Source organism: Phalacrocorax aristotelis, chromosome 22 (assembly GCF_949628215.1).
Source record: "Phalacrocorax aristotelis chromosome 22, bGulAri2.1, whole genome shotgun sequence".
In the NCBI taxonomy this organism is placed as follows: domain Eukaryota; kingdom Metazoa; phylum Chordata; class Aves; order Suliformes; family Phalacrocoracidae; genus Phalacrocorax; species Phalacrocorax aristotelis.
The window spans coordinates 6198905-6220479 of record NC_134297.1 but is presented as its reverse complement, the minus strand read 5'-3'; the positions used below and the strand labels follow the sequence as shown (position 1 = coordinate 6220479).

Below are 21575 nucleotides of genomic sequence, written 5' to 3'. Positions count from 1 at the left end.
AGCCAAGCACCGACACCTGGCACAGGGTGGGTGGCACAGGTGATATCCCACATCGGTATCAAGCCTGAAGCTGCAGGAATAAGCTCCCGGTGAAAGAGAAATGATGCAGAGCATCATATGCTGTGTCCAAGGGGAAGGGGAAGCTTTTCCCAGCGTCACGAGATGCTGCCACCGACAAGTCTCAGGCTTCTTATTTTTCTGGCACTGAAAAATCTTGTGTTTTGCTTCCCTTCTTTGTGAATTTGTCTTCTTTGGATTCTCTGATATCTAATAAAAGGCTGAGCCAGCTGCTTTTCCCTTCAGAGGACACTGATGCGTCTTCACCTGCATCCTCCAGCTCTCCTAAATGTGAAGGAAACCCGTAGCTTCAAAACCTCATCTTTGCTGTGGTTAAAACAGGGTTAAAAGAGTCAGGAGATTGAAAGTGGCAGGCTGATGGGCATGAGACTCATTCCCTCAGGCCCAGGAGTGTGCCCAGGAGTCCCCTGCAAGCTCCCACCAAATGTTTCGACCAGCGAAGGGCAAAGCTGCAGGCTCTGTGGAGTTGCATCCTGGCAGAGACACAGGGAGTATTTCTGAAATGACCCTCTGGTAGCATTTTATTTTCTTGTTCCCTGGCTTTGGCACACGGAGAGCACTGTGGGATTTGTGTAAAAAAAAATACTTTAAAAAAAAAAATCCCTACCAAAAAAGAAAAGACCTACCAAGTCCTCTGCTAGAACAAGCACACTTAGTTCCCTCGGGTATTTTAGCCTCTCATCCGCTTTCCTTGCCCTTTTCTTGTGCACTGCTTTTGGTCACCTTTGGAGAAAAATGCTGGGTTAGACAAACCTCTGCTCCCACCCAACACACCTTTTCTTATATCTTAAGCAGTAAAAATGGCACGAAAACTGAATCTACCCCCGTGGCGTAGTAGTACGAGGCATGGCTGGTGTTCATGATGGGACATTGAGATCTCCAGCCTCTTAAGCTCTTGTGGCAACATGTATAGCAAGCGCTAAACTCTGAACGCTTTAATGTGCAAGAGGATTTGCTGAGAACAGAGGTCCTGCGGTGCTCCAGCCAAACCACCGCCTGCTTCTCTCCAAACCCATCCCTGGCTGAGCCCGAGGATTGAGGATGGCTTGGGCAGTGCGCACCAAATGCCTTTATGAAACTAAAACCTGATCCTGCATCTGGGACCGCCTGCAAATCTGCTTGTTTTCATTTGTCCTAAGCTGAAACCTGAGAAGCTTGCAAAAAAAAAGCCCCAAAAAATTAAAAAAGAGGGTCACCTGTAGTGTAATGTCAGGCAGAGAAAGCATCAAGGGTGAGGGCAGTGCTCGTGCCTCAGCTGCCTTTCTGGTCCAGGGTGGTTCCACGTGGCTGACCCTGAGGTTGGGATGCTGCCTTGCTATTATTATTGCTATTATTATTATTATTATTATTATTATTATTGGGTTTTGCCAGGAGACAAAAGCAAAACCAGACATAGATTGAACAAATGGACCTAATTGATAACACATGTCCTGCAGAAAACCTCTCCCCAGGGAGGGGAAATAAACTGCGAAGGGCCGAGCGGGGCTCCGCCGTGCCCCACGCCGCACGGGGAAAAGGGGGGCGTTCGCACGAGGTCGGGGTTGTAAAATGAACTGCTGATGTGGAGCGGGGATGAGAGACCCCGGCGCCTCTCCCCGCTTTTCTCCATCACCTCTCCCGGCGCCGACGGCTGCGATAGCTGCCGCAGGGCCGATCGCAGAGGACAGACTGTGCTGGCCACAGCCATCCCTCCCCGAATCTGGCAGGAAAAAACCTGCTCTCCGAGCAGAGGAGGCTTTTTTCCCACTCGGGCGGCTCTGAGGATGTGTCATTGATCCTAACCCCGGGTCAGGCGCTCGCAGAAAGCCCAGGCAGCTTTTCCGCAGCCAGGCGATGGAGATGAGCTCCATCCAGCACCTCGGTGCTGCAGGAGCAGCCGGGGAGGGACGCCAACCCCCCGGCGATGCCGACCCTTGCTGGCTACTTGCAGCAGACTAAACTTCCCCCATCGTCCTCCCCAGCCAGCAAACTGACACGTTCCCACAAGCATTTCTGCTGGATTGGGTTTTTTTAAAATATTTTTTTCTAATTATACGACACGGTCAGTGCCAAATTTGTCCGGCCAACTCTAATCTGGCAAGAAAACCTCACGGATTTATGGCAAGCAAACTCCCACCTCCCTATTGACTGGTGGCAGGAGCGGGGTTTTATCTTTCTGGAGGTCTCTATCACATACTTTCGCTCCTATAAATGCATATCCTTGAAGACACGATGGCAGGAGGAGAGAGACAGCGTTTGTCAGCCGAGGATCGCCTCAGCCTCTCCGAGGGAATGAGCTGAGTAAATCAGGCAGCTGTTAAAGATTATAATCCTTAACTAGGTAAAGCCCTTGGAAATTGCAGCCATGGGGTGAGCGGTGAGAGCTTTCCAGCCGACTCCTGGGGAAGGTGCTGCGTTTGGATTTAGCTTAATTAATATCAAGTTCAGCCAAGCAAACCTGGGAGGTGGATGGTCTCCCAAATGGTTATTTAATGTGCCTTGATTATTTATTTTTTAAAGCATTTCTTCCCCACCCCCCTCTTTATAAATGAATTTAGCGCTGGTGAGAGGTGTTGGATTGACAGCTCTGGAAATATAAGCCCTCAAGGAAAAATGTTTTGGAGTTGTGGAAGGAACAACACTGTATGTAATCCAGGCGTAAGGGTAATTATTTGCAGCAACAGCTGCTTTTTGCTCTAAAATCAAAAATAGAGGCCGCGGGGATTCAACAGAGCGTCTGAGACACTTTCAGGTGGCCAAAGCATCGGGCACGGCCAGAGCTGGCTAAGCAATACACTCTGTCCCTGAGCCACCGAAGCACTCAGGGACACGTTTTGGTGCTTAATTGCTATTCATGCTTAAATACTGCACATTTTTCTTAGCCCTTAAGCATGTTCTTAATTTTGAGCAGGCACTTCAGCGCCTCCCCGCCCGGTCCAGCCCGTAAGCAAAGCAACTTCACACACATGCTGGAAGTTTACACCGAGGCTGAATCAAAGCCTTTGGGGTGCACAGAGCTGAGAAAATATCCTAAATAGATCCCACTTCACAGAACAGGGTGTTTTTTTTTTCTTGCTAATATACTGCTTCGGCCTTTTCAGCAACTTTATATCGTCTGGAATATTTTCAAAAAGTGCAGTGTCCAGGCTCCGGACAGGAGGAACTCATGTTCCCGAAATCATGGCCTCTATAGGGACCACATCATCACAACCGAGACAATTAAGGCTCTCTGTGCTCTCGATGACATATGTTGTCCAGAAGCAGCCCCATGTGCTATAGAAACACAGGCATGAGAGGTAGGGGAAGGACATCTGGATGAGGGATGGAGGGAAAGGTGCGGTGAGATGATGAGTAAAGAGTAGACTGAGTCTACTTAAGCCTGGTCTGTCCGGGCATCTTAAAAAATCCCAGAGAGTCTGAGGAAAAACCCAATATCCCCATGCTGGATGTTAAGTGAAATTACGGAGACGAAAGGCCACGTCTTCATCCGCCTTTACATACCTCCAGTATTTAGGGGGAGGTGAGCTCTGGGTTTTGGGGGTCTTAGTCGGGGTCGTGCAGGATGGCGGCGGCAAAGTATGGCCTTGATCCTGGTTTTCCCAAGTTGCCCATTAACCCCCTGGCTTCAGCACTTACTTTGGAGGTGAGGATATATTAAGCAGAAAAAACAAACACGGAGGAAAACGGGCACTGAAAGACAGGGAGAACCTGGGCTGTATTTTTTTTTATCCCAAAGGCAGGAGAAAAAGGAGCGAGCGAGGAGAGAAAAGGAAACAAGGAGAAAGAAGAAAAACAAGGGAAACCTCAAGAGGGAGATGCTAATGCAAAGCAGCTGTTTTCCCACCTGAATCCTGGGGTTTTTTGGCTTCTCTGCATCCCCGGAGCGTCGCAGAGCAGCCCGAGACCCTCCGTGAGTCTGTGCCTGCTGCGCTACGCCGTGCCGGGGGGGGCAGGTAAAACACGCTGCCGAAAGGTGTCGGGGCAGGAAAGGGAAATCACTTGTATGTTGCTCGCAGTGTGTTGTTCTTTTTTTCTTTTGGGGGGAGGTGGGGGGGGGGTGTGTATAAAACCATTTGAATTGTGTGTCTTTTTGAAAAGGAAATCTTTGGCTTGTTCCCTTTTAAACTTTATTTTTCTGCTTTTGAGAACGAGAAAGGGAAGCAACAAGGGACAACATGTGTCCTCCTTCCAGCCTGTAGGACCATCTCCTCAAGAGAAAGGATCCGAGATCTTGAAGAAAACGTGAAGCACATAATTTTAAAGCATTTAAGCTACTCTTTATTTTTAAAAAAAGTCCATCTCCAGCATAAATGATTCTACAAAATTCCTTTCCTTTCCTTTCCTTTCCTTTCCTTTCCTTTCCTTTCCTTTCCTTTCCTTTCCTTTCCTTTCCTTTCCTTTCCTTTCCTTTCCTTTCCTTTCCTTTCCTTTCCTTTCCTTTCCTTTTCCTTTCCTTTCCTTTCCTTTCCTTTCCTTTCCTTTCCTTTCCTTTCCTTCCTTTCCTTTCCCTTCTTCCCTTCCCTTCCCATCCTTCCATCCTTCCCTCCCTTTCCCATCCCTTCCCTTCCCTTTCCCATCCCTTCCCTTTCCCATCCCTCCCCTTCCCTTTCCCATCCCTTCCCTTTCCCATCCCTTCCCTTCCCTTCCCTTCCCTTCCCTTCCCTTCCCTTCCCATCCCTTCCTTCTCCCTTCCCTTCCCTTCCCTTCCCTTCCCTTCCCTTCCCTTCCCTTCCCTTCCCTTCCCTTCCCTTCCCTTCCCTTCCCTTCCCTTCCCTTTCCCATCCCTTCCCTTTCCCATCCCTTCCCTTCCCTTCCCATCCCTTCCCTTCCCATCCCTTCCAATCCCATCCCTTCCCTTCCCATCCCTTCCCTTCCCATCCCTTCCCTTCCCTTCCCTTCCCATCCCTTCCCTTCCCTTCCCTTCCCATCCCTTCCCATCCCTTCCCTTCCCATCCCTTCCCATCCCTTCCCTTCCCTTCCCTTCCCTTCCCTTCCCTTCCCTTCCCTTCCCTTCCCTTCCCTTCCCTTCCCTTCCCTTCCCTTCCCTTCCCTTCCCTTCCCTTCCCTTCCCTTCCCTTCCCTTCCCTTCCCTTCCCTTCCCTTCCCTTCCCTTCCCATCCCTTCCCATCCCTTCCCTTCCCATCCCTTCCCTTCCCATCCCTTCCCTTCCCATCCCTTCCCATCCCTTCCCTTCCCATCCCTTCCCTTCCCATCCCTTCCCATCCCTTCCCTTCCCTTTCCCATCCCTTCCCTTTCGCATCCCTTCCCTTTCCCATCCATTTTTCTCTTCCTTTCCGTCCCTTTTTCTCTTCCTTCCATCCTTCCTCCCATCTCCAATGCAGATGCAATTAAAAAGGCTTTAGGGATTTTATTTCCTGACGCAGCCGACGCGTTGCTGGAAGGAGGTTTTTCCCGGCCGTGGCCGATGTTTCCTATTTGGCCCTGAAAAATAAAAGCCTGCTGTAACCAGCGCGTCGCAGGCGTGTGCGGGCGGGTCAATGTTTTTGTTTCCTTTTAATAAAGAAAAAAAAAAAAAAAGGACACAACCTCAGCTCTGTTGCAAAGCCAACGAGCTGGTGCAAAGCGACGGGCATCCAACTGTTTTCCTCCGAGCCGCCCCAGGGGACCGTGCAGGGGCTCCTCGGCCCCGCGGCGATGCTGAGCATCCCACGCAGCCAGGCGCTCGGCCCCGGCACGTGCCACGCGAGAGCTCCTTGCCTCCACGCCCAGGCCTGGAAATTATTCACCAAACCCAGCTGGGATTCGCTCCAAAAACACCATGGGGGGGGATATATTTTGCAGAGGGAGGGGTGAGCTTATGTGGGAAAAATATAACCCTGCCCTTCGCTTTGCCCTGGGTACCAGACCGCACGGCTTTTCTCTGGCTGCTGCCAGGGATTCCTCTTGCGTTTTATTTCTGCATTGTTTCTGCTGGTGGGAAGCCAAAAGCACCAGGGAACCTGTTTCTGATTCATCCTCTTTCTCCTCCCCACTGCTGGGAGCTCTCAGCCCCCTCCGCGGTGCGGAGACGCGGCTCCAGCAAGGGTTAACTCTTCCATCCGCCTTTTCACATTTTTCCTTTTTAATATTGCCTCTGAAGAAACAAACAGAGGCGAATCCCACCCTCTCCCTGGAGCCTCTTTCTTGGCTGGTTCCAGAGAACATGCAAATAATAATTATTTGTCCTATATTTTCTTTTTCGGTGCCTCATTTCAGCAGCCTCGAGGACTGAGTAAACGAAATGACAAAACAAACAAGGAAAGCCATAAACCCAAATAAATAACTGATAAAACTGGTGGGGGAAGGAGATAAAAAAAACAAACCCCGACAACATTCCCTTTGTGGTGCAAAGCGTAGGGGCTGAAAATATCGATAAACAACACGGTGGGACAGAGAGACGGGGGCTGCGGGGCTCTGCTGATGGATGCGTGCTGCGGGGTGGGAGAGATGCAAGTGCAGGCATCTAGGAAAAGGCCCTAAATCCTCCTTATTCTGGGTAGCGAGGCCAAATCTCTGGGGATAAATCCTTTACGGAGCAGTGGTGAGATGCTTCGGTGCCTATGTTTGCTTGTATTAAGGTGAAAGTCCCTTGGGGACCTTCTGGCTCCGCTCCCCACATGCTGCTCTTTCCTTTCCTCCATGCTTTCGTGCACCTTTAGTCTTCTCCAGGTGGCTTTTTCATCCTTCAGATTGGTTCGCCTACATACACACCTTCTCTCCTCCCGTGGCTGTGGGGTTTTGTGCCAAACGACCTCTGAAGCTAGAAGCAATCTTGAGCTCTTGCTCAAATCTGGGCTGCAGAGGCTCAACCCAGCCTCAAGCCGTGGCTGCCCCTGCGGGAGGGACTCCAAACCCACTGGGGCTGTGGTAGGGCTCCGGTTTGGACCGCGAGCCAAGGCCGAGGAGGGGATATGTAGGGCGTTTTGCACTGGACAAATGGGTACTTGCAAGAAATCACATTGCTTTGCTGGATCAGAGTCCAGCTGGCTGCAGGGGATACATAAAACTCCTCGCGTTACCCGTTCACTCCTTTACCCTGCTGCTCGGCCTCTTTTCCCGGGACCAACTTCAACGTCTGTGGGTGTCTCCTGAAAAAGATCGATCCCACTGTACAAAAAAAAAAATCCCCAAACAACCCACTTTATTTTTCCCAAATGGAAAAAAAAAATCAAGTTGCTGGGTACACCCCAAGATGCTCAAAATATTGTGAAAAACAATGCAAAGGACGTGGCGAAATGAGGAAACAGGAGGAGCAGCGCCGTCGGCAGGTGTGGAGATCCTCCTTTCTCCACTTTCTGTTAGATTTTCTTTGCTAAAGCAACGCTGGCAGCTGCCCATAGGCCACATCTGGTCACCCCCGTCACGAGTTTGGGCTACCTGAGCTCACGTCTGGCTGCAGCCAATATTTCCGAGGCATTTTCACATCTCACCGAAGAGCGATCCCGTATTTTTCTTTCCCGGAGCAGTGGATTTGTGCGCCTTTCCCCCTAATCTCTCATCTCCGAACTCCTTGGAGCCGATAATGAAAAACTTCCTGCTGCGTTGGGACCGCTGCTTTTCTAGATTAAGAAATGCTCCTCAAGGAAGCCGACAACCATAACAAACCCATTTGCTAAGATAACATTATTTCAGGATCGTGGCTGATTTCCTACACGCGCTGCAGCTCGGCTCCTAAGGATACTAAATGGCCCCGACCAACAAACCCTCCTAAACCCCCGGAGCACACCCTGCAAAGGTGACATCCACCCTGGCACATCCCCTAGATGATCTGAGTCGCGGGCTGGGGCCACAGAGCAGGTGTCAGGCACGTGTGAGGGGTTTCGGGGATGCTCCAGCCCCCACCGCTGCCTCCTGCGTCCCACCACCCGCTGCAACAAGGGTCTCGCCCACCGAAAAGGGCCAGCTCCGGCAGCCACATCACCTTTCCCTCCTTGCCCGCCGTGGAAGGAAACCTTTTACTTTACCCTCTTGGCACGTCCCCGCCTGCTAAACATTAACATCTGCTGAGTATAAACCGGTTAGCTGGGAGTGTTTGTACAGCCTTTGCAATCTGCGCTTCCATGTTTACTCACATTGGGCTTGTTTAAAGCCGTTTTGACAGGAAAATGAATGCGTGCGGTTTTGTTATGACTCAGGGCAATCTGACATCTCCCCCCTGCAAGCCCGACATCACCTCGTATCGGGGACACAGACCCGATCTGCAGCCTGCTGCCACGCAAGGAAGGCTTTCGGCAGCGCTTAGATCGGTGGGGTAAATAAAACAGGGAGTGGCGCGAGGAAAATGGATGGAGCGGGCAGGTGATATACGTATTTTGTTGTGAAGAGGGGAGAGGCACGTTGTTCCTGGTTGATGTCACCACTATTTATATCCGTTGGTGATGAGACCTCTCCTGTCTCGGGGTTGGGAAAGTGGACAAGAGGGGAAACGATGCTCAAAGGCGCAGCTCCTGGGGCTGGGTTGCAAAAGGCGCTCAGTATCCCTTTCCCTTTGGAAAACAAAGTCCACAGATCCTCATGGGTGACACTGTTCCCCTATAAAGGTGAAAGGGAGGGTGTGGGACAGAAACAGGAGGGAAAGAAATATTAATGGAGACCCTCTAGACAGGCAACCGCAAGCTGGGATGCTCCTGAGCTTTCAGCAACTGCTTAGAGATTAGGGAAGCTCAAAACATGTGCCTTATCCTAAACTGTGCAAATCACATCCCAACGAATCCTATAAATGCCCGGTGGAGGAAGAGAGCAGCGGTCTGATCGCACCTGATGGCAACAGGATGGTTTCCCAGCAGGAAGATTTTTGGGACAGAAGGACGGTGGGAAGAGTCACCACCACGAGCAGTTGGATGGGTTGGCCTTGGACATGCAGCGCTGCAGGGGGAAGGGAGGATCCCCAGGGAGGAGGGAAACAGGAGCCTCAAAGTAGGGAGAAATTCCTCCTTGTTTGCTGCTTTCTTCAGAAATCCAAATACCGCAAATAGCCTGAGAAGGAGGCTGCTCAGCAGATGGGATTTGTGTCCTTTTGGGAAGCTTTCTATCTCTGCTGCCGGGAATCCATCATGGGAATCTGGTCTCGGGAGGCAGCAAAGCTGCAAACCCAGGAGGCTTGGGTAGCTTGGGAAATTCGGAGTTATGCCTTGCCCTGAACCTTGGACGGGAGCCCAGCTCTGATCTCACTCCATTTAAGCCGTGCCACTAAGCCCCTTCCCCAGCCTCCGCCTCTAGACCTTGCCCTGGTAAAGCCCAGCTCTGCAAGGCCACCCTGAGTCCCAGAGGCTGGAGCCAGACAGATTAAACAGCCCCAGCCAGCCAGAGAAAACCACTTTCTGTCCCAAAGCGTGTCCTCAGCCCATTGCTTCTTCAAAGGACTCTTGCATCCAAGCCAGAGTCATATCTGGGCTCATCAAAGACTTTCCCAGTGTCCCTTCCTGGCACTGCCGGCTTCCTCCAGCCTGTTCTGGATGTCCCCTTTCCTGGGGACATCTTGCACTCCTCAGCGCAACCCCAGCCCCGCCGCTCACTGCGCAACCTGGGCCGAACGCCGGGACCTGGCAACTGGGAGGCGTTTCCCGCTGGACTGCTCCGAACGATCCTTGTGGGCAACTCATTCATCTCCTTTGTGGTCCCTTGCACAATTTGTGTCAAACCAGGGCACTGGCCTCCAGCAAAACACAGAGAAATGCTGTGGCTGCTCCGATTTCCCTAAATGTCGACATTTTGGCTAGCGGGGGCAAAAAAAAAAAAAAAAGAGGGTGAATTTTCCCCCAATTTTAGGAAAAATTGGTGAAGACTGCAGGGATTCTGCGATCAGAGCTGGGATGGGACGCTGGAGAGATGTACTTTGGTGTTAGCTTGGGCAGCGACAGCAGGAAAGCTCATGGAGGGGGCTGAGGCTGCATCAAAGGAGATCTCCACTCCTTTGATGGAGTGAAACGTTTGAAATTCCATAGATTTCGAACTATGGAATTTATAAATCTTTCTTTTTTTCCCCCTTCGCTGTCTAAACTGAAAGACAGCACCTCATCAGCACATGATCCAGGCACTGAGACGTCCAAGAAGCAGCAAAACATCCTTGTACACAGCATCTCCTGCCCAGTATCTGTCAAAGGCTTGGGGGAATCAACAACAGGGATGAGAGTTTTCCAAGCTCTGTGACATTTTGGGGACAGCTGCAACACACCGAGCTCTGGCCAGCTCCTTCTTTTGGGTTTATTTTGAAGAAAATCCCAGTTTAGCACCTGCTTTGCAGAGCTTTGCCTCCTCCCGGCTCCCGGCAAAGGAGGGAAGCAGGGGTTGTGTTGGGCATTTGTTGGGTCCCAAACCCACACCACGGGGTCCAGCCAGAGGTGCTAAAATAAGGGTGCAATTTCGGGTTGTGCTTTAAGCATCTCTGATGGAGAGGACCACGGGTTGCCCTTACAGCGGTGCCTCCACAGAGCATTGCTTTCCAACCCTGGGTGTTTAATGGCTGGTGTTTATGAGAGCTTAAAATATTTACTTGGGGAAGAAGGGGCAGGGAGAGGGGACATTGCTTGAAGATTTTATAGGCCCTGTTTTGGAAAGAGGCTTATATGAAAATGACGTGGTATTAAGGATCAAAATAAGAGTGCAACCAAACAAGAACCCAGTGCCAAGCAGGACGAAGCCTCTGCACGGCCCCAAGGATGGGGCTGGATGATGGAGGCCCCGATGGGAGCCAGCCCCTTGGAGCCCTTGCCCACGTTTCACGGCCAGGAGGGTTTATGTTTGAGCTCTCCTCAGCATTTTACAAGGCCTGATCCCTACCCCACACATTCGCTTTTACCGCCTGCTGACAGCCCCTCCTGGGAGGAGGGAGGTTTGGGGGCGATGCCGATGCCGGCGGCTCTTCAGGGAAAAGGGCTCAGATGAAACCCAACCAGGAATGCTGGCAAAGAGCGGGAGGAATTTCGGCACGGGACAGCAGCAGCCTGGACGCCAGCCGGGCTCTCGCTCCCGACTTGCATGTTAGAAATATGAAGTGCTAATTCCCTTCTCCCCGGGGGCCTGGGCCAGCATGAGCCGGCCGGGGTTATCGGCACGGGCAGGGCACCCTACAGAAAAGGCCATGCAAGGGGGTACCAGCACCGTTCAGACCGAAGGCATGGCCAGTTCAGCCCTTTTGCTTTATTTTTAAAGGGCATTTTGTTTCCAGCGAGAAAAGGGACTAAATCAATGACGTTCATCGCACTGAGAAAGGAACGCCTGTACCGCGCCACCATAAGACCCTTTTTGTGCGGCCGATCATCAGGCCTCCAACGACATTGTATTGGTGGTACGGTGCTCCCACACAGACAGTCCGTGCATTGTGCGAGGCATTTCCAAGGGCGGACCAGGGCCCGGCGACGCTGCAGAGCGTCAGCACAGCCTCTCCGCTGGCACAAGCGCCTCGGGCGATCAATGGGATATTGTCTGCTAAGAGCGCCGGGCGGCATATAGCAGCTTGGAGTGGCGGCAGAGAGGTCAAGAACATAAAGATGACCCAAGAGTCTTCCACTTGTGCTTTTTAACACTACGCATCTTGCTTCAGTTCCAGCACGCCTTGCATTTAGGAGGTGCTAAGCACCAATATTCAATAGCAAAGCCTGACAAGACCTAACGAAGGAGCTCGGCGTACAGGTGGCATCTAGCACCGGGATGGCTCTGTCTCTAGGGTGACAACGGGCAGCCAGAGCTCGCGCTGCTGCTCCATCGGGGAGGGATGAGCGTGGTGGAAGAAACAACGTGGTGCTCAAGGGCTCTGGGAGTGCTGCCAACCCCTTTGCTTCGGACCACGGCTTGTAGCCGGTTTGCAGGAAGGCACACGGCTGGGGACAACTCTGCGCTGCCGTTCAGAGCCCAAATATAGGTCTGATCCCAATTTTGCTGCTTTGCCTTTGTTTCTGTCACGAGCTGAAACCAAACCTGGGACTAAGAGAGGCGCAGAGAGGTTAGAAACCTGGAGCTGTATTCGGGTTTGCACGTGAGCGGACATAAGGAGAGGAGCAAGAGCAAGGCCCTGGCACGGGGTATGGCAGTGTGCGGGGGTGACAGCCTCCCCGGTTATTTAGGAGCCTCGTGCCAGAAGGTTTTGGGGTAATCAGTGACAGCAGCTGCATTTGTTGAATCTTCCGGTGTTCTGCAAGCCAGGAGCGTGGTAAAGTCAGCGTAAACCTCCTGTGGGTTTTAATGGGGCTGGGGCTGGAAAGCTTCCGCAATCTAAATGCCCACACACCCCGCGGACATCTGGACACGGACCTGGTCCCCTCCCCGGCTGAGATCACATACTCTGGGAGGAACAAGCCTCAGATACCCTGGTGGCAGCTGAGGAGTGGGCTCGTTCAGCAAAACCTGCCCCGGTCGCAGGGTGCGATGGCACCAGAGCATCTGTCATTGCGGGCGCGACTACGGGGAGCTGGCACGTCCCATTGCACCTGGTCGTGTGCAGGGCGATGGCACCACCAGAAGTATGGCTTGATGCTTTGCTTGGCCTCCGAAAGAAGAAAGCCGGGGTTGCTGAGGTTGGTGAGATCCCCAGATCCCCCACTGCTGGGCTCAGGGAGAGTCTGATTAAAGGATGGGTTTTTCAGTAGAAAATCACAAGAAGGAGGAGGCAATGTCGGTACGGAGCGGCTCTGCTCTCAAATTCCTGCTTCATCCACATGGTATGATTTTCCCTGCTTGAATTCCTCACGTCTATTCAGACCACATCTGACTTCTATCCCCAGCACGTCTGGATGACTGGTTAGCGAAAACAAAAGTTGGGGGGAATGGAGATAAGGTTTCTGTTGCTGGAAATCTGTTCATCCCCTCGATTCTGGGGATAAACCTGCAGCACATAAGAAATTCCCTATGAAAAATCACAGGTTTCCCCAGGACTCCCAGGAAAACTCTGCTTTCCTGCCTATCTCACGACGCACCGATGCTTTGCAGGCAAAATCTCCCTCCGTGCCCAGCACGGATGATTTTTTTGTGTGTGTGTGTGTGTGTCTCGGCCCCACCAAACGGCCGTGAAACCCCGCCATAAACAATGAGTCAGCTAATCCAAACCACACGGCAGTAAAACGCTGGAGGTCAACCCAGTGCACGGTCCCGATCTTGAAAAGCAGAATTGCATCTCGAGCAAAACCAACAATAATCAGACATCGGTGGAGAAACACCCTCCTGCTTGCGTGGCAGCAGAGCCCAGGCCCCGGGAGCGAGTGGGACAGCGGCCGGTGTCACCGAGGATGGGTGCCAGGCCTGGAGGCACCCACCTGGGGGACGGTCCCCGGGGAGGTGTTGGCTTCCCCCATCCCCTGGACTGCCTTGCTTTGCAGATGCTTCCCACTACGCGGTCTCTGGGTCAACTTCTCCCTTGCCTTGCTGCTCCATCCCTCTTCCTTTGGGGGTCATTTCCATCCCCATTTTGCTGGGCCCCCCTTTCTTTTCTTTTCCCCTTCCCCACTGTTCTCTCTTCGAAAGGCCTGGCTCGGACATGCTTGCACGGAGGAAAAAAACCAACCTCCAGCCAGCTGCCAGCTCTGCCTTTGGCCTATTGCTCTGGTTTCATGTTTGACTCTAATTCCATAATTTATACAGCGGAGAGCTCTGGGCCAAACCGAACGTCTCAGGAACCTGCCAGAAACCTCAGCTTTTCCTAAGCCCTATAAACAGTTTCCTGCCTCCATCCCTGCACCTGCTGCCCACGCCGCGCTGCCGGCCGGGGATGCTGCTCCAGCCGGGGCGGGGGGGGACGGACGGGAAGCCCCCGGGGTGTCCCAGGCCGCCCTATCTCACCGCCTTCCCCAGCTGCTTGGCAGGTATCGCTGCAAACACTTCGCTTGCATCGAAACTGGCTGCTCCCCGCACCGATGGGAAATGAGCTAATGACGCGGCTCCCCCGGGACAACGCCGTTTTTCCTGGCAGGCCGGGCACCGGCCCTGTCCAAAAAGTGCATTCCTGCTGTAGGTTGTTTGCACAATTTATTTATCACGTGGCGTTTCACGGGCTGGAGCATCCCTTGAGGGCTGAGTGCCCACATGGCCGGTACCTGCTCCCTGTGCCCGGACCCCAGAGGATTTCTGGGTCTAAAGGAGGAGGGTTTGTTCTCACCAGCCCCTTCCCACAGCACCTGAGAGCGGTGAAATGCTCACTGGGGGCTGGAGCAGTGAAGAGATGCAATGTCACTGGTGGCTCCTGCGTGACCTCGGGGCAAGCCGGGAGGAGGTGTGCAAGGAGGAGGCGAGAGGGGAGCGGGGACAGGGGCAGGCGTGCAGGTGCCCCAGGCAAAGGGACGGCCAGGGAAGCGCCAGCCTGTAAGCCAGGGAAAGAGCAGGAAGGAGAACGCTCACCTCCCGCCTCCGAGGCTCACCCTCGTTGTGTTTCATACTTTTCCATTTGCACATGAGAAAAACCAAAGCAACCGCTGCAGCGGTTTCGCGATGGAGGTGGAACATCCAAGGGAGATAAAACGAATGATAAGAATAGCTTTTATCTTTCCAGGGCACCGAGAGCTTCTTTTGAACCTGAATTGCAGTATCTTTTTTCATGTTATTTTCCCCGCTGTATGTTTTCTGAACAAACAAAACCCCGGGGATGCAAACAAGCAGCAGGACCAGGGGCCGAGGCGCTCGTGTCCGACCGCAATAAAAAGGTGCTTTCATTAATGCCGCGATGGGTTTGTAATTAACTTAGCACGCTGCAACAAAGCGTGCCTCACCTCACTCTACTCGCGGTACTTCTGGGGCAAGAAATGCTTTTTTGATCCTCTTTCTGGACAGCCTTTTGCTGGGGATGGACCACTTTGTCCCAGCGAGGATGCTGCAAATTATTGAGCACCATCTGCTGGCACCTTATTTATTCACTCACTATTTACATGTGTGTGACACCGGATCTCCTTTTCCTAATTGACCCAGCTCTGCTTTGCTGAACAGCCAAGCAACCCCTCTCCGTCTGGCCTTGCTCGTCACCGTGCATCCCTGCACTGGGGCATCGCGGAGGCTTTTTGTGGGTGTCGTACAAGGACGGTATCTAAAATATACGTAAAAGTTGGGGTAAGAAAAACTGATGGGCAGCATGTGCTGGGTAAAATGTTGCTCGGCAGAGGACTAAGGCAAAATCTCCCACCGAGGGCAGGACTTCACCCATAAACCTGATCGTATTGGTGAGATCAGAGCCTAAATTCATTAAGTTGGTGGTGTCCCTTCCCGAGCGCGAGATTAAAACCAGGAGATTTTGCAGGTCTTTATTGGCAGGATTCAGGACTCCAGTTGAAAGGGACATAAAGCCGTTTCCTCCTGTATAAATCACCTGAATATTTTAGCTCGCTCCGAGGCCTAAAACAATGATTTCAGCCTCAAGTTTGCTGCTTGGTAATTCCTCCTGGCAGCTGGCTCCATCAATCTCCAGCACAGGCACGTAACTCAAGCCTCTGACAAGTGCTGATTTACGGCTTCGGCTAGTAAATCAGCAGAAAATCATCGTAGTGCTCGCTAATATTTTTCCAAGCGGAGCCTTCTCACAAGCAAGGCAAAAGGTCCTGGGACCCAGCGCGGCAGCCCTCGCGCTCATTTTGGGAGACAAACTCCAGGCTGTTCTCACCCGTGTCCTAGGTCCGACAGGCAAGGCTCCCGCTGCCCCGGTGTCGCTGCAAAGGGGGCGTCCGAAACAAAGCCCTGCGACGTGGGGGGCAGAGATGCTGGGAAATGAATGCAAGAGTGTTTTCTGCTGCGGAGGCCGTCTGTGCATGCGTTAAGTTGGCGCTGCACCGCTCTGGGAGTGCAGAGTGGGTGGACGCAATATTATTTTAGGGATTTAAGCACGGGGTCGATGGTAGTGGCGGTCCCGAGGGCTCCCTTAAAGGCCAGGAGAGTGTCCTCCGGAGCGTGCATAAATCCGTGCGAGATCCAGCTCCTATTGCAGAGGAAGCAGAGGGTAACGATGCCCTTTAGGTGAATTAACTGAGTGTGTAACGTTATACGGGATGACGCTGGAGCAGTTTAAATGAGCCAGGGCCTGCGTTTCCCAGCATGTACGTCTCTCCTGTGCGCTGTTCTGCTGGCAGTGCGGGAACGTGAAATTTTCCTGCCTTCAAAGCCCCTCTTGCAGTCTGGGCTGCGTGATCCAAGCCAAAGTGCAGCCCTAATCCATCATCCAAAAAAATGGGATGTTTGTATATTTGTGTAAAATGACAGATTGGAGAGACCCAGAGCTGGAAACCAGATGCTTTCCCAAGAAATTAAAAGGGCTAAGGATTTAGAAATGCGGGAACACAGAAAGAGCCTGTGAAGAAAACACCATAGTGGCTACTGTCTTTAAAAATACTAATCCTTGGCTTTCCGTGGGGCCGCTGGGCTGGAAATGGCAGCATCTCCACTAGCATCACAGGCCGACTTTTATGGAGGAGACAAGGGAGATGAGATGACATGACCAAGGTCACACAGTAAGTCAGTGCCGCAGCGGAGAGCCGCAGCCAGTCATCCCTCTGGACCAGGGGATGTTCTATTTCACTTCCTGACCATTTCACCATAAACAAGTCCTTAACGAGGCCAGTTCTGCCGGCAAGTTCAAAGAAACTGCAGAATTCAACAGCCGCCACCATTTAGAGCTCACTTACTTTCAAAACTAATAGCCGTCGGTTAGGGGAGACGTCTGATGAACAAGTTTGTTTCTGTGAACAGCCTCTTCATTGCACAGTCCCACCGGTTCCTCCCCGTCGAAAGCAAAAGGAAAGGGCAGAAGGGCTGAAGCTCATCCTGAAGCCCTACCAAGCTATGAAAGCACGTGGTGATTTAGTTCCTGGCTTGGATTGCATTTTTTCTTTTTTTTTTTTTTAATTTAATAGTTTGGGTTTGGTCATAAGCAGGAAAAGCTGAGCTCATTACAGCTGAAAATCCCCCGTGAGAGCCAGAGCCGTGAGATCTGATGTCAGGCTCGGGCTGTGCAGGTGGAAAGGAAACCTCCCATGTGAGCCCAAACAGGGTTGCTGTCGTCTTCCAGCATCTCATGGGCACAAGCCAAAGTCCTTCGAACCCTCTATTGAAAGCTACCCGAGGTGGATTCAGATCCACCCAGGCACTGCTGCAGGGCCTTAACAGACCTCAGACAGCCCCTGGGAGGAGAGGTGTCTCCCCACCGCTGCCCCACCTGCATGGGGCGTGTTAGGAAAAAGCATTTCCATCACTGATTCAGCAAGGGACGCGGCTCCGGCCATCGCTGGGGACGCGTTCGCGGTGGGGTGGCGGCTGAGAGCCGGGGCAGGGTGTTAACAGTTTGACGAAGCTGCTAAAAACGTGCACGGGAGGCTGGCACACAGGCTGAGGCTATAAAAACAAAGATCGGTCCCCAGGTGCTATCCAGGAACGGGGGAAATTGCTTTTTTCAAGGTGTTTTGGAAGAGCTGGGAAGCTTCTCAGCCATCAAGATGGGACCAGCTGCCAGCTCCCGGGTCCTGCCGGTCCACGGGCGCTGGAAAACCAGTAGGATTTGTTGCGCTGGATTGTGCCGTGCATGTAAGAAGGGGTTTCTGCGCTGACGTGCCCGGCGGCGAAGCATTCCCTCTACAGCACAGGCTCTGGCTGTTGTTCCCGAAAGCCCATGCAAAGAATCCTGTTTCATTTTATGCGCTGCGATTAGCCACGTGTACGGCGGGGTTGACCACCGGTATGCGTGGCAATGCCAGAAGTAAATGAAACTCCTCCCTGGGGAAAAGGGTCAGTTGCTTTTGGCTGCAAAATTTGCGAAATTTTCATTATTTTTTTCCAAAATGCCTCCTTGGAAAATGCCTCTGCATTTTGATTCAAAGAAAAATAAGCCCATGCTTTTGATTGTGCAAGGGGAAAAAAAAAAAATCATTTGTATTTTTGAAAGCTGGATAATTTTAGCCAAAGATGGAGAACAGCATTTGAATAGGATCCATGGCCATTGGAAAGCCTTAAGAGAGTTTTGAAGAGTCTGCTGACAAGGGTGTATTAGCCTGTTGACACCTTTCAGATGCAATGAGTTGAGCTCACAGCTACAATACAAATAAGCAGTACCGAGGATGACAGGCAAGCCCTTGCAGCAATAGGTGCTGCGAAAGCTCGGATCCAGATGACCATCCCTGCACCAAACTGCTCGCGTGCTGGGATCGGGGTGCTTCTGCCTTATCCTGAGCTTGTCAACCGCCGAAATAAAGGTTGGAATAAAGCGATGGTGGGGGAAAAGAGCATAAAAGGTAAAAGGGCAGAGAGAAACACTGTTTTTTACAATTTAATTTCCTTCTTTGAATGGGAGCTGCTTTAATAATATGCACAAGGAGTGAATAATACTTTAAAATATTCCCAGAGAATGAATAATATGTAATAATATTCACAGAGCATTTATTTGACTAATATTCCCCCCCGTGCTTTTGGACCGAGATCTAACAGCCCTGGATCTTAAAGGGGAGATCGGAGTTTGACTTCCTTGGGTCTGGATCAGGCCCCGAACACCTAACGAACCCGTGCTCAAGCGAGCATCACCAAAGGGTCAACCAATATACCTCCAGTAACGGTCGGGTCGCTTTTCCCCTGCTGAGCCACAAATAAATTACCCGCCAATAAATGGAACCAGAAGTGGCTCGGCCAGATGTTCCACCGGGACCCCAGGGAGTCGTGGTGCGGAAAGGGTAAAATGGGGGGCAGGGGTGGGGAAGGGGGGAAAAAAAAGCCAATAAAAAATAAAATATTAACATCCCAAGCTCGTTTGCCGCCCGGTGCCTGCATCGCACTCCCCTCCCCGGCCGCAGCAGCTGTGCCCGTGTTACGGAGCAAGGTGCAATGCCCCAGCTGGGGGGACGTGCCAAAAGAAGGATATGGGAAAAGACTGTTTTCAAACACAGATGGATTAAAGCCTTTATTCCTTTCTAAATTACATTTTAAGGCTACTCCGGAGGTGTCGGCAGGACGTGTACAGGTTTGGTTCGGGTGAGTGTCCCCAGGGCATCCTCCTAACCCCGTCCAGAGTGACTCGGGTGGCCCTGGTGGGTCTCTGCCCTCCCCAGCCCACCCTTCCCCGTCCTCCTGTTGTTTGCAAACCACTTTTGGCAGCCATCGCAGCACCCAGTCCTTGGGCCCTGCGTCACCCCTAACTCCTCCAGGTCCGCTCCGTCCTGATTTCGGTGCTGTGGGCGTCAGCAAAGCAGCTCCCCTTCCCGGCGGTCGGACGCCCCCGGGGTTTGTCCCGTGGGTACCTGCTCAGCTCCAGCCTCCCGTGGGAGAAACACACAGGTTTAATGTCTCTGCACATCCTGCAAGGCTCTTCCGAAACACGCAACCGCCTCTTGGAGCATTTTGTGTCCTTAACGGAGCTTCTTGAGTCAAAGAGTCGCTGTGAATTAACCACGAATTAAAAAGCTTCGTTACTTTGACAGCATAAATCAGGGCTAAACGCGTGCAACGCGTACCTGGAGCCCCCTTTGCCCTGCTGGGGGTAGCACCCTGCAAGCCCAGACCCAGACGGTGACCCCTCGGTGCAAGGTGCCAGCCTGCAACTAACAAGAAACCCGTAGATGTGTCTTGCGTGGGACGCGCAGACCGAGGCGCTGAGCAGCGTGGGTGGGAAGGGGTCTCAGCGCATCCGCAGCCTGACACTGCTGGGGTGTTTCGGTGGGCGGTTTGCCTGAGAAGAGGCGATTGATGGGCTCTTTGGGTACCTCGGTCGGCGTCTACACATGGGTGGGAGAGCCGGCAGAGGGACCCTGCCCTGAGCTGCAAACCTCGGCGTGTGTCTCGGTGGGCAACGGGTCCAAACGCTCTGTAACCCACCAGAAAGTGGAGATTTACAAATAAAGCAGAAGGACCTTTTATTTTGTTTTGTTTTTCCAGCTGCAAAGAGAAAGAGAAGGGAACGTTCCCACAGAGGAAACACCGTATTTACTTTTTTTTAACCTTTTTTTTTTTTCTTTTTCTTTTTTATTGTGGTTGAGCTGAACTGTACCAAGTCACTTCAGCTCTCTCGAATGCAGGATTTTCTCACTTTCCGGTACAGTGCAGTTACCATGGAGAGGGCTGAGACGAGCCAAATGCAAAACATTGGAAACTACACCCAAACTCACCGCAGCCATATCAAACAGTTAATTAGAAAGACCGTCCATGTGTTTCCCATTCCCTGGAATGGTTTGAATCAATTGCCCTGTGATTTATCACCTGTTTTCTGTGCGAACGGTTCAGCTCTGCTCTCGTGCATGTGTTGGAAAGGGGATTTGTGCTGTACAGTGAAGGAGGGAAGGGAGATATTAAGGACTTCTAAAAAAAACCCCAACCCAATCATCAAATAACCAATTCTGCCCCTTCCCCCAGTATAAATCTCCCACTGGAATGATACGCTTTGGATCTTGATGGGATTTCTAGCCCTTGGCAAGAAGGAAAAAGGAGAGACAGCTTTTGCCTTGCTTTGATTTTGGAGAGTGGAAGATCATAGCGTGCCTGGCCATTCCCGGGGCTGTGTTATACTGTGCCCAGATGGAAATTCAGACCAGCGTGTGTCCCCGGGCCGGTTTCCTTTCCCACTGCACATGCAGTTGGGCGGCTGGGTGGGAAGTGGGGAGGGGACGGCTGCAGGGGAGGGGGAAGAAGAAGAAATCCAAACTTCCCACAAGATCTCCTCTCGACGTGCGAGGCTCTCCACCCACTAAGCGGTAACACCTCGTTGCACAGCGCATCGGTGGCAGAGGCGCTTCGGTGACACGGCTTGTGGCTGGAAAGTCATTTGGAGGTGGTCCTGCGCTGCCAGGTGAGGAGCGGAGTCCGTCCGTCTGTCCAGAGACATGGCTCTTCTCCAGCCTGCCCACGGCGAGGCGATGTCTGCGAATCCTCCTTCCCTGGGTGCCACCTCCTTTTGATGAATGCATTGGGGTGACCCCTCCGCTGCCCAGGCGTCCCATCGCCGCCACGGAAAGCGGGTGGCTGGCCAAGCGGGGTAACAGCGACAGGTTGATGGGAAAGCACCCGGAGAGATTCATTGCTGAGCCTGCTGCGTCCTCCCCGCGTGAGCTGGGGCTGCAGCCCCGCTGTACCTCTGTCCCCCATCGCAAGCCGCGGGGGGGAAAAAACCACCCCTCGGCCTCGCCTAGCGTGCAAGTGCTTCGAAGATGGGTTGGTTCCTCCCACGGGGACAGCCCTAGCATCCAAAAGCAGCAAAAGATGTCTTGGAGGAGATTCCTCTGTGTTTCAGCCCTTTCCAAAGCAAGCTGACGTGGTTTTCTCTCTGCCATCTCCTTCGTGTCCCAAGCTGCCAAGTGGCACCTCTGCGGGTGGGTTCGCGAGCCGCAATCACCCGAGATGAACGCGGCGCTATCAGAGTCAGCCATTCCCCTGCATCCGTGCTCCGGTGAAGTCTTCTGGCCGCGATGTGTAGGGCTGATTGGAAATCCTGCACGTTTATCTAACCCATCCCCCAAAGCAGCTGTTGGCCTGAAAGGTGGCTGCTCCTCTCGCGATCCACATTCCACCTTTCCTGCCAAGACCGGGGGAGAGAGAATAAAAGTTGCTTTCCTATCATTAGCAGATGATTGAAAAACCTTGCA

General features: G+C 52.4%; 1 long non-coding RNA gene across 1 annotated transcript in view; it reads right to left on the bottom strand.

Moving 5' to 3' along the window:
* Positions 1-16826: 16826 nt before the first annotated feature.
* Positions 16827-21575, bottom strand: part of LOC142067637 (uncharacterized) — a 91148-nt gene continuing 86399 nt past the window's right edge. The window contains exon 6 of the long non-coding RNA XR_012664115.1: positions 16827-21505. This is a non-coding gene — a long non-coding RNA (uncharacterized LOC142067637). The remainder of the gene's footprint in view (positions 21506-21575) is intronic.